The 13,413-nt window shown below is 35.3% G+C and overlaps 1 non-coding gene across 1 annotated transcript; it reads left to right on the plus strand.

Moving 5' to 3' along the window:
- Window positions 1–944: 944 nt before the first annotated feature.
- Window positions 945–1,020, plus strand: TRNAT-GGU (transfer RNA threonine (anticodon GGU)). Its single transcript has one exon. It is a non-coding gene; the product is annotated as a tRNA-Thr (tRNA).
- The last annotated feature ends 12,393 nt before the right edge of the window (window positions 1,021–13,413 follow it).

Consider the following 13,413-nt stretch of genomic DNA (forward strand, 5'->3'; position numbering starts at 1 on the left):
CTTTCATTCTGTACCTAGAGAAACATATAAGCATATCAATGCCACCATATACATAATGGTGGAAAAAAGAAAAGAATGGTACTTAACTATTGGAATTGTTACTCACTGTGATTGTAACTCATATTTTAAGTGAAAAAAATCTTTTCTCATTTCTCACAATAGTCTGTGAGTTTTCTGAGATCAGGCTTGGAGCATTCCCTAACACCTAATTCAGTTTGTGACACATAGTGGCCACTCAATAAATACAATTGAAGAATAAACACAACTCAACTCAGAATTGATTTATAGAAATATAAAAACAGGTCAACCCAAAGGAGAATATTTTTGTTTATGTTAATAAGGTTAATTATGTCTTTCATGGCATTGAGGATTTACCACCTACTTCCTTTTAAAGAGGAAAAGAATAAGCAAAGCTTGACCCGAAACAGGAGGAATTGATGGATATAGGACATGCTTAATCAATATGGCAAGTCGACATTGATTGGTTCTCAAACAGAAGTAGCCATATCCAGCTCAGAGAGAAATGAATGCTTCATCTGTGGTCACCTGGGGTCTCCAGAATTCATGGCCCCTGCATTCCTTCCACATCGCACCTACCTGCTCTCTGCTCTGCCTCACACTGCCACCCCCAGCAACCGTCTCCAAACTGAAAGGTCATAATGAAAAATCTTTGTTCCAATGACCTGCCTTCTGCTTCTGTATCCTGAGCCCTCACAAAAAATTTTAATAAAAGTCTTTTTATCTGAAAGTATTTTTTCCATTTCAATTTATGAAATTTGGTTTCTTGCAAAAGCCAGACTGCTTTTGTGTCCTTAAGGTGTTTTCTGAGCAGGAACAGTCTGTGTGCATGGATGTTAATGACTAGATCAGTGTCTTAGGAAGTTAAGTCCATTTGTCACATAAGAAGAATAATACTCATCAGAGAACGCTAAAGAAAACTAGGGGCCCTGGCCGGTTGGCTCAGTGGTAGAGCATCTGCCTGGTGTGCAGAAGTCCTGGGTTCAATTCCCAGCCAGGGCACACAGGAGAAGCGCCCATCTGCTTCTCTACCCCTCCCCCTCTTCTTCCTCTCCGTCTCTCTCTTCCCCTCCCGCAGTCAAGGCTCCACTGGAACAAAGATGGCCCGGGCCCTGGAGATGGCTCCATGGCCTCTGCCTTAGGCGCTAGAGTGGCTCTGGTCGCAACAGAGCGATGCCCGGGATGGGCAGAGCCATCGCCCCCTGGTGGGCGTGCCGGGTGGATCCCGGTCGGGTGCATGCGGGAGTCTGACTGCCTCCCCGTTTCCAGCTTCAGAAAAATATTTTAAAAAAAGAAAAAAGAAAACTAGGGAAGGGGTAGAGAAAATGACCAGCTATCTAAAGTAAGGGGAAATGTTGCCTGTGATTCTAACTGATAAAAGAAATCAATTAAGCATTAAATAGGAAATATATGGCAGAGCATAAATTATAGCCAGAATGTATGTTTCTTTTGTCCCTAGAAGTTAACACACAAAACCCCATGACCTCCCAAAACAATAAATTCAGTTCTGGTTATGATGCTTGTTTCCTTGTGAATGTGGAGCTGTTTCTCCAAGTGACTCAGTTGCATGAATCTTAAGGTCGCAAAGAGCTGCGGCAAACTGCAGCTGAAAGTAGGAGGAATGAAGAGCAAGGTGTGGAGGACTAGGAATTGAGCAAGTAGCAGTGCAGAAAGGAGATTATGTAGTTAATACTAGTTGTCTTTATTTTCTAAAGTGCCTCAAAATTTATCAGCAAAACCTCTCCCTCTGCCTGCACTTTCACATAGCAATTATAGCAATTTCTTAATCTCAGGAGGATGCCAGTATCTTCGAAGCAACAAAACCTGTTTTAGAATGATGTTATAGGCTTGTAAAATACTTTTTAAAGCCCTCCTAATAGTGCCAACTAAAGTAGTTTCCACTTTAGAGATACTATCATATTGTATATATTTGACATACTTAATTAGAGCAAGAATTTAAAGTACAATTTATTTCTGATGAAGACAAAACAGAAAGTACGTTACATGATGATTGAAAGGAAGCCAAGAAAAATAGTTTGTTTGCTCGTTTTTAGTACTTTTTGCTGTTATTAGAAGCCATAAAGCTCGGGGGGGGGATATATAATCTTAAATCTGAGTAGGATCAAATAAATCTGATGGCTTTCTCTATGTGAGAGGTGGGACGATGGCCTAGAAACCTGTTTTGTTTGACAGGATGAGATATAGAGCATACCAATTTAATTGGTATAAAGATTGAAATAGTTGCACTGAATTATCCCTCTGGGGCGATTTTAATGCCAAGATATCATAGATTTCTACCCAGCTAGATAAAACTTCTTGAAAAGGGCAGTTTCTGTCCTGAACACCAAGACTAAAAAAAGTTAAGAAAGAATAAATTCATGCGAACTTAGAGTTGTTGGAAGTTTAAAAAAATATGTCTACATCTACAAAGTGGCCCATGCTAATTGGATAGAAATTCCACAAACCTCTTCAGCAAGAACCCCATCTCAATCAGGCATGAAAATGCATAGTCATATAAAAATAAAACAGAAAATAGATCTTAAAGGAATTGCATTCCCTGAGGTGGTTTGATGAATCTCTGTAGGTAAGCCAGATCCCTTCACTTTGCATAGGATCAGCAGAATCTATGGAAGAAACTTGAAAGATTAATGACATTATAATTCAACGACATAGGGATTGCCAACCATATTTCATTCATTATCCACTAAATTAGTGAGACAAGGGACTGCCAACAGGCAGCAAAACAATGTAAAGGGAGATAAAAGCCCATGCAGAGTTACTTGCTCACTAATCACTCTAAAGAAATCTGTCACTGCACAGTTCAATACATACATCAGAGTGAGAAATTTTGCCAAAGATTCCTAAAATAACTTAAGCACAAAACATTTTTATGAAGTTCTATTTTCCATAGAAACTGCAGACATGCTCTCCTTACTCATGCATAGAACAGCTATGGCAGTTCCATGAGTAAGGGCTGTGCCTTTTTTAGTGGGAACTCATCAATTTCCAATCCCTGATTTTATTTCAGCACCACAACAGCACTCTGAGATATGAATATTGTCCTGGTGTGAAAGAGAAAGACAGAAGGTCTTAGAGAATGACAATGGCCCTCCAGCCGGCAGGCAGGGAGCTAGAATCCCTGTCCTCTAGAGGCCTCTCCGAGCTCCCTTAGAAAGTGCTCTAAAGTGGTGCTTCTCAAATTGTCCATGGTGAAAAACTTAAAAAAAAAATTCAATGTGTCACTTCTGTGATGATGCACTGATTAATAGAAAAAAGGAATTCCAAGGAAAATGAATTTTTAATAAAGCAGACATACAGATTTAAATATTTTAGAATTAAGTTTAAAAGATGTTAAGATACTATGTCCAACTGCTATAAAAATAAATATTTAACTTTGGTTACCATGGCAAACTATTAACAGATGGTTCCTGGGCCAACATCAGTCCATAGTCCACAGTTTGAATCAATAGTATTGTGATGAAGTGCTGGTTCGATTTGATGTTGACAAATCATGAAAAAATACAGGGAAAACTCCTACCAGTTTCAAAATGAACGGAAAGATGAACTGAACCCAATTTCTTTTTTTTTTTTTTTTATAATTTTTTTTTATTTATTCATTTTAGAAAGGAGAGAGAGAGGGAGAGAAGAGAGAGACAGAGAGAGAGAAGGGGGAGGAGCAGGAAGCATCAACTCCCATATGTGCCTTTACCAGGCAAGCCCAGGGTTTCGAACCGGCGACCTCAGCATTTCCAGGTCGACGCTTTATACACTGCACCACCACAGGTCAGGCCACTGAACCCAATTTCAATCAGTCACTCATTTGTTACCTGGATTGTCCTCCATGGAACATTTCCAGAAGGTGTCAACATTTGGAGACTACATGGTGTAAAAGAAGGATCTGAGCACAGCCTTGTTCTTAAGACAACTGCCTCTGCACATCCAGGTGTGGCTGTAGCCCCTCATGTGCTGGGGTGAGATAGAGCCTGAAAGGGGGAGGAACACGAGAGCAGCCAAAGTCGCATTGTTCTACAGGAGTGTCTCAGCAGGTCCTGGCTCACACCTCCAGGACAGCACTGTGGACCCTGATGCAAAGCTGTGCTTGCCTGGTAGAGCCTTAGTTTTTACGTAGTTTACATGTTAGACATCAATAAAAGTTTTCCTGAAAATATTTTGTTTAAGCTTTAGATAAAATTTAAAAAATATATTTGCTGTGTATATCAAAATACAATATTCTAACTATTTTAATTTGGGCTGACTTGACAGAACTTTTTTTCTTTTCTAAAACACGTTCGACTTCCTGCTCATGTCACTATCCTGTTTTGTTCCTCCCATCGATATAAAACTTTTTGAAAAAAATACTTTTTACACTACTTATCACTTTCTATTGCATTTTTTAAGAAAACCAATATACCCCAAAAGTGGAGAAAATTTGCTAGACCCTGAAGCAGCAACTTTAGAAATTAAAAGGTACATGCTTGACAATATTAATAGAGCTTATGAAGGTACTTAACTTATAAAAATGGGAGATAAATCAAAATGATGTACCAGATGGTCACTGTAGCACTGTTTATAATAGAAAAAAAATTGAAATGTCATAAGAAAGGGATCAATTGAAAACCCCCCAAAACATTCATACTGCGGTCTATTGTGTAGCTGTTCGAAGACAGAGGCAGAGCTATATAGACAGTCACTAAATTGGAAAAAAAGCAGGTTACAGAATACCATAGCAGATGACATGTTTCGTTTAAAAATTATAAATAAAAAAGTATTTTGCACAAAATATCATAGTACAAGCATAGATAATACCTGGTTGACTACGTACCAAACTGCTCACCGCAGTTTTATCAATGAGGAGTTGGGATTGCAGGAAACTTTGCATTTCTACTTGTGACACTTCTTTATTGTTCATATGTCTGCAGTGGTGGTTTGAAGTTTTTCATTTGTATAAAAAAGAAAGTAGAGATACTTAAATACAAAAACCAATGAGGGAGCAGGTTAGATACTAATATAATCTGCTTCAATAAATATTGTTAAAGCATATTTTTAATTTTTTATTGAATTTATTAGGGTGACACTGGTTAATATAATTATGTTTCAGGTGTACAATTCTATAATACATAATCTGTATATTGTATTGTGTGTTCACCGCCACAAGTCAAGTCTCCTTCCAACACCACTTATCCACCTTTACCCTCTTCTACCTCACCTCCATCTCCCTTTCCCTCTATTGTTCTCTGTGTCTATGAGTTTTTCTCTTAATCTCTTCAGTTCTTTTATTTACTCTTCTATTACTCATAAACTTATCAAATTCTCTCTCTCTTTTTTATTGTCATCATTTTTCTGAAACTGTCATAGCTGAAGTTACCAACTACTTCTTTACTACTATATACATGAATTCGCTTTAAGCATCTCTGCTTTAATATTTCTGAAATATATGACATTGTTAACCAGTACCACATTTAAAAAAAAATTTTATGAAATTGAAAGAACTCAAAAATAAGCAAGAACTCTGACCCATCTCTCATGAGCCCTTTCACTTTTTAGTTTTTCTTATAGCTACATCCAAACTTATTTTACAAACACTCATGTTGGGCTCATAAATGTAAGATACTGTTTTAAGCACTTTACACATACTGACTAATTTAGCCTTTGTAATGACCTTATGAAATAGGTACTATTATTACAGTCATTTAAGATGAAAATTAAAGTTTCTACTGAAGACTTTTTTTAATTCAATTCAAATTTATTAGTAAAGAGATGAGATAAATATAAATACTTAATAAACATAATTTTCAGAAATACTTTTTTCAGGATTAAGGTTTTACATTAAATATGGAAAATTCTTTAGCCATATCAAGAAAAATTATTTTTTACAAATTTATGTTTAAAAAATTTTCAGTTAAAAAAATTGAACATCATAAAAAGTTTATATAAGAATATGATATTTTGTATGTGGAGAGTTAAATTTTGGGAATAATCTTAGTCATCACTTTTTATACCTCAGTAGTATTCCACTGTATATATGTACCACATCTTCTTTATCCAATCCTCTATTGAGGGACACTTTGGTTGTTTCCATGTGTTGGCCACTGTGAATAATGCTGCAATGAACATGAGGGTCTGTGTGTCTTTACGCACCAACGTTTTTGCATTTTGGGAGTAGATACGCAGTAGAGGGATTGCTGGGTCATGTGGTAGTTCTATTCTTAATTTTTTGAGGAATCACCATATTTTCTTCCATAATGGTTGTGCACCAGCAGTGATTGAGAGTTCCTTTTTCTCCATAACCTCTCCAACACTTGTTATTACCTGTCTTGTTAATAATAGCCAATCTAACAGGTATGAGGTGGTATCTCATTGTAGTTTTAATTTGCATTTCTCAAATAGCTAATGAAGATGAGCATCTTTTCATATATCTGTTGACCACTTGTATGTCCTCTTGGGAGAAGTATCTGTTCAGGTCCTCTCCCCATTTTTTAATTGAATTGTTTGCTTGTTTGTTGCTGAACTTTGTGAGTTATTTATATATTTTGAATATTAGCCCCTTATGGGAGCTGTTGTTTGGAAATATCATCTCCCATTTAGTTGGCTGCCTGTTTGTTTTGTTGTCAGTTTCTTTTGCTATGCAGAAGCATTTTGCTTTGATATAATCCCATTTATTGATTTTTGCCTTTACTTCCCTGGCCTTTGGGGTCAAGTTCATAAATTGTTCTCTCTGGCCAAGGTCCATGAGTTTAGTACCTATGTTTTCCTGTATGTAATTTATTGTTTCAGCTTATATATTTAGGTCTTTGATCCATTTTAAATTAATTTTTATGCAGGAGGACAAACTGTAGCCAAGTTTCATTCTTTTGTATTTGGCTTTCCAATTTTCCCAGCACTATTTATTGAAGAAGCTTTCTTTTCTCCATTGTGTGTTTTTGGTTCCTTTGTTGAAGATGATTTGTCCATATATGTGGTTTAATTTCTGGGCTCTTGATGCTGTTTCATTAGTCTGTATGTCTGTTTTTCTACCAATACCGTGCTGTTTTTATTTATCGTGGCTCTATAGTATAATTTGAAGTCAGGAAGTTTGATACCTCTGGCTTCATTCTTTTTCCTCATGATTGCTTTGGCTATTCAGGATTTTTTATGGTTCCATAAAAACCTGGTGATTTTTCGTTCCATGTTTTTTAATGACATTGGGATTTTGATGGAGATTGTATTAAATTTGTCTATTGCTTTGGGTAATATGGCCATTTTAATGTTAATTATTTCAATCCATTAACACGGAATATTTTTCCCTTTTATTGTCTCTTTAATTTTTCTCAATAATATTTTTTAGTTTTCAATATGTAGGTCCTCCTCATCCTTTCTTAAGTTTATTTCTAGATATTTTTTGTTGTTGCAATTTAAAAAAAAATTTTTTAGTTCATTTTCTGAAATTTCTTCATTGGCATATAGGAAAAGCTTTCATTTTGTCACCATTTGGTATAATATTAGCTGATGGTTTGTCATCTATGGCCTTTATTATGTTGAGGTACTTCCCTTTTATACTGGTTTTATTGAGTGTTTTAAACATAAAGCAATAATGTATCTTATCAAATGCCTTTTCTGCATCTATTAATAGGATCATCTGACTTTTGTTCTATGTTTTGTTGATGTGGTATATTATGTTTATCAATTTCCAAATCCTTGCACATTTGGTAGAATTCACTAGTATAGCCATCTGGTCCTGAACTTTTATTTTTGGGGAGGTTTTTGATAGTTGTTTCTATTTCTTCCCTCTTTAGTTTTTTCACTTCTATGTGACTCTGTCCCCTCTCTGCTTTGGTTCAGTTTTCCCCTCTGCCCCTCTACTTACTGCTCCACCTGGCAAAAGGAGACCCAGTCACTCCAGGTTTTCCTCTCCGTACCCCTCAGACAAAACCCAAACACCCTGAGCTTCTTTCCTCCCTATAGTCTGGTAGAGAATAAAGAGCCCAGTCACTTTGTGTTTGGTTCCTCTCTAGAGTCAACTGAGAATGTAGATATTTTACTTTCTGTCCTCCTTTTCAACCAGTTTCACCTTTAGTCCAAATGGTGAATGGATCTTTCAGGTGTGCCTGAGAGCCTAGCTGGGGTTACTTCGCTGCATTATAGTTGTTCAATTTCTTGAAATTTTTAAAGGGAGAGATCAGATGTATCTTTCATGCTGCCATTACTTTAACATCATCCTCCTTTTTTTTTCTTCTCCAGTCTAGACGGTGATTATCTAGACCTGCCCATCTTGGGAGTTCATTTCACTGATTTTTTGTGTACTGAATCTGGTGTCATCTTTTTTCTTAATTTTGTATTTCCTTTGGCTCTTAGAAAAATGTATGTGAAAAGATAAAAATTCTATGACTCTTCACAGATCTAAAATTATCTTTAATCTGCCTATATTTGGAGTGATATTTTGGCTAGATATATAATATTAAATTGAGAAATGAGTTCTTTTAAAAATTTGAAAATGTTTTTACTTTTTTTTTTTGTATTTTTCTGAAGCTGGAAATGGGGAGGCAGTCAGACAGACTCCCACATGCACCCGACCGGGATCCACCCAGCATGCCCACCAAGGGGCGATGCTCTGCCCATCCCGGGCGTCACTCTGTTGCGGCCACCCTAGCGCCTGAGGCAGAGGCCATGGAGCCATCCCCAGCACCCAGGCCATTTTTGCTCCAATGGAGCCTCGGCTGCGGGAGGGGAAGAGAGAGACAGAGAGGAATGAGAGGGAGAGGGGCAGAGAAGCAGATGGGCACTTCTCCTGTGTGCCCTGGCCAGGAATCAAACCTGGGACTCCTGCACGCCAGGCCAACGCTCTACTACTGAGCCAACTGGCCAGGGCTATCTTTTAAAAGCTGTTGTTGCTCATAATAATTTTGATACTGGTCAGTTTTTTAACCCATGGTACATGATATGTGTTTTCTACTCTGGAATCTGTTAATCACTTTGCTGTTTCAAAATTTTGTGTGAAAGGTTTAGTGTAGGCAGAATTCTAAAATGTCTCCCAAGATTTTTCAACACCTTGATTTATATGCCCTATATAATCCCAAATTCTGAGAATATGATGGGTTTTACTTTCATTAACTACATTATATTTATGGCATAGTTGACATTAAGATAGAGAGATAACCAAGAACTTAAATCAATTACATGAGCCCCTTAAAAACAAAAAGGTTGTTTGTTATTGTTGCTATCATCTGATTTGTTTTTCCTGATCACAGAAAAGGAAGCCAGAAGCTGGAAGCACAAAAATGATTCAATATGCTATTGTTAACTTAAAGATGGAGGGGTCACTTGGTAAGAAATGCAAGTGATCTCTAGATACTGGGAGCAGCCTTCGCTGACAACCAGGAAGAAAATAACGATGGGCCTCAGTCCTACAGCTACAAGGAATAGACACTTGCCGACAAGAATGAGCTTGTAACAACCAAATTAAGTTGATAAATGTCAAGATGTGATTAATAATACAACTCTAGCCCTGGCCAGATACCTCAATTGGTTAGAGTGTTGTCCTAAAGCACAAAAGTTATTGGTTTGATTACTGGTCAGAGCACATCCAAGAACAGATTGATATTTTTGTCTCTCTCTCTCCCTTCGTTTCTCTCTCAAATCAATAAAATAAACATTAAAACAAGTATTTTAATAACAAAACTCAATTCCAAATATAGAGTTTGATTATTAATTCAAATGGATTCAACTGATGGAATTATAGACCAAGTAAAAGAAATTATTTTGAGCAGCAACTCGTTTCCTTAAAAGAACTCTGAAGTATATTTTCTTACAGAAGTCTCAGGAAAGAAAAATGGACAAGTGAGTGTTGAAATTCTCCAGTGCCTTTATCTAGTAAAAAAAAAAAAAGGCAGAAAAACTAGGTTGAGCAAGAAGTTCAGTACTCAGAGGAGATCTCTATATTCTTCAGCATGACCCTGGAGCAAAAGGACAAAAGAGAAATGTTTGTACACACAGATTTCTCAAATGTTTCAGACAGTGTTAGAAGTACAGCCCAATTGTCCTAAGGCAAGGGTCAAAAAACTATGTTCCTTTACCCTATCTGTACTAACTGCTTTTCTAAAGTTTTCTTGAAACTCCCCCATGCCCATTTGCTTATGTGTTGTATATACTACAATACATATATATGTATTGTATATATGATGTTAGCCCCACAGCATCAAAGGTGAGTATAATGAGGACTGTGCTACCATATTTACATATCCATCTTCTAAGGAAGGAGGCCATTTCTGTGAATCAAATGCTCCTCAGAATTGCAATATCATGTCTCTTTTAGCGACTATGTGCATCTCTTTGCTGATAACTACCACAACTTTAGTGCTGTGAAGGTAAACGCTTGCTTTCAAAGTTAAAGAAGTATGTCTGTCTGGATTCTTTAACAAGTGTCAAAATTGCTTTCTTGAAGATTAAATAAAAAAGATATGGGCTTGACTGGGCAGTGGTGCAGTGGATAGAGTGTCAACCTGGGATGCTGAGGACTCAGATTCAAAATCCTGTGATCACCAGATTGAGCGAGGGGCCACTGGCTCAGCTGGAGCCCCCTGGTCAAGGCACATATGAGAAAGCAATCAATGAACAACTAAGGCGCCACAACTATGAGTTGTTTGTCATCTCTCTCCCCTCCTATCTGTCTCTTTCTCTCTCTTTCGTGTGCAAAAAAAAAATGGTATTTAAATGCAAATATTAAATGTACGGTTTTCTAGTTTGGATAAATTTTAACACAGTTACTGTTTTCAATTCATATTATATATATGTGTGTGTGTGTGTGTGTGTGTGTGTGTGTGTGTGTGTGTCTTAAATACATTTTTTTTTCTTCAGGTAGTGACAGTTTCTAGAAGTATGATTTTTTTTGTCTTACTAGTAAATACGTACTAAGGGGAGTGTTTTATGCATTATCCCAAAGTAATACCTTAAATTGAATTTATTAAATCCAGTACCTTAAACACCTTTGATTCACCACCTAATCTACATAAATCAAGGTTCTGCAAAAAACTAATTGAAGCTATTTTCCCATTTGTAGCTAAAATAAATATTTTTGCTGTGTAACTCCATTTCATGATAAAATTCTTGTCAGCAATTTCCCTCCTAATATGTAGTTGTGATAGTCCTGAAAACACTTTTAATTTTGTTAAGACCAAAATACTAAAAGATGCAAAATTTATAAACCAAAGGTGAAATTCTCAATACACAGAGAAAAATTTATATCATGCTATTTATATTACTACATTTTGTCTGTTTAATTTTTTATACAGATTTGTTTTGCTTCAAGAGGAAAAATAAACAGTGGCATACTTTTAAGGAGGGATTTTGAAGCACATAGTAAATGCCAGTTAAAGAAATATGTTATATTTTTACATAAAAATATTATTTCACTTAAGTACTAATCTTTTCTATTCCTCAGTCTAATTATGGCAGTAAAAGAACAGCAATTGCAGTATCACAATTTTAATCTCTATTTGGGATTAAATACATAAATTAATTTAAATGTAATGGCCCTGCTATTGTTATGTCATATTATATTAATACTATTATCTTGCAGGGAAAAAAAAACACAGGTTTTCAGAATAAGAAAATGTCCAAAGCCACAAGCTCTTAAAGTGGTAGTCATCTTATAAATCTGTTCTGTCTGACCAGGGAGACTCCTGCAATATTCATAAGACATTCAAGATCAACAAAAAGCATCAAATCAATGATAGAAATTTAAATTAATAAGAATTGTTATAATGAGCAATAATTTTGTCATAAACATATTTATAAAATGCCTGGGTCAGTCAGTGTTAGAAGGGAGAATTTAGTTACCAATTAACAGAGTTTTCATTCAATCCTCTTTTCCTTCTAATTAAAAATAATAACAACAGTGAAATAACAATATCTATTTATTTGGAACATCAAAGGAGACAAAGCTATTTTACCTCCAAGTAACTCAACTTCTCCAAGACCAATAGGAACTCATACAACTCAATTGCAAATAACAAACAAACAAACAAAAGTAATAATTTTAAAACAAGCAGAAGACATGAATAGACACTTGTTTTTCAAAAGACATATAAATGGTCAACAGATACATGACAATGTGTTCAACATCACTAATCATCAGAAAAATGCAAATCAAAGCCACAATAAGATATTACCTCTCACCTGTTATAATGCCTATCATTAAAAAATCAAAAGATAACTGTTGGTGAGAATATGGAGAAAGAGAACTCCTATGAACTACTGATGAGAATGTAAATTGGTGCAGCCACTATGGAAAACAGTATGGTAGTTCTTCAAAATATTAATAATAGAACTAACCATATACTCCAATGATCCAACAATCCCATTTCTATGTAAATTGCCTGAAGGAATCAAAATCACTATCTCAAAGAGATATCTGTACCATCTCCATGTTCATTGTAGCATTATTTACAATAGCCAGGACATGGTAAAAACTTAAATGTTCATCAACAAAGTTGAAAAGAAAAAGTAGTATACATCTGCAATGGAATATTATTCTACCATAAAAAAGGAAATCCTTCCATGTATAACAACATGAGTGAATCTTTTAACAACACTATGCTATGTGAAATAAGTCAGACAGAGAAAGACAAATACTAAACAAACTCACTTGTTTGTGAAATCTAAAAAAAAACAAATTTTAAATTCATAGAAACAGAGAGTGGATTGGTGGTTGCCAGTGGTGGTGGATGGAGGGAATGGGTAAAGGTAGGTGGTTAAAGAGTGTGACTTCCAGTTATAAATGAATAAGTTTGGTGATGTAATGTATAGCACCATGACTATAGTTAATATTGAATTGTATGCTTTAAATTGCTAAGTGTGTAGATCTTAAAAGTTCTTATTCAAAAAAAGGTAACTGTGTTAAGTGATGAATATATTAATTAATTTTATTGTGATCCCTTTATAATATATATATATATATATCAAGCCATTGTACCATATACCTTAAACTTACACAACGCTATCAATTATATTTTGATAAAGCAGGAAAAAATAAAATTAGCCATTTTACAAGAAACCTAAAATTCCATGATTTTCATAGTTCATAGATGAAGGAAACTAGGTAGAACTTATCCTAAATTTAACAAACTAAAAATTTTACATTATAACAAGTTAGAAGAAAAAAAAATCTTTACTAAATTTCAGTAACAAAAACAACAAATTTAGAGCAGACTGAATTATTTATCTCATCTCTCTATAAAAAGATCATAGAAAATAATTTTACCATATAAAGAGCTAGCTAAAAATTTAGATCATAGAGATGTGTTAGGCAGTTCACTAGTAAGTAAACATGTTTTATGGCTTTTTGTCATGTTTGTGGTATTTTTCAGCTTTTAGAAATTAGAATTTTATTATGATTTATTACTTCATTGTAAATAAATATTC

Source organism: Saccopteryx bilineata, chromosome 2, assembly GCF_036850765.1.
Source record: "Saccopteryx bilineata isolate mSacBil1 chromosome 2, mSacBil1_pri_phased_curated, whole genome shotgun sequence".
Lineage (NCBI taxonomy): Eukaryota > Metazoa > Chordata > Mammalia > Chiroptera > Emballonuridae > Saccopteryx > Saccopteryx bilineata.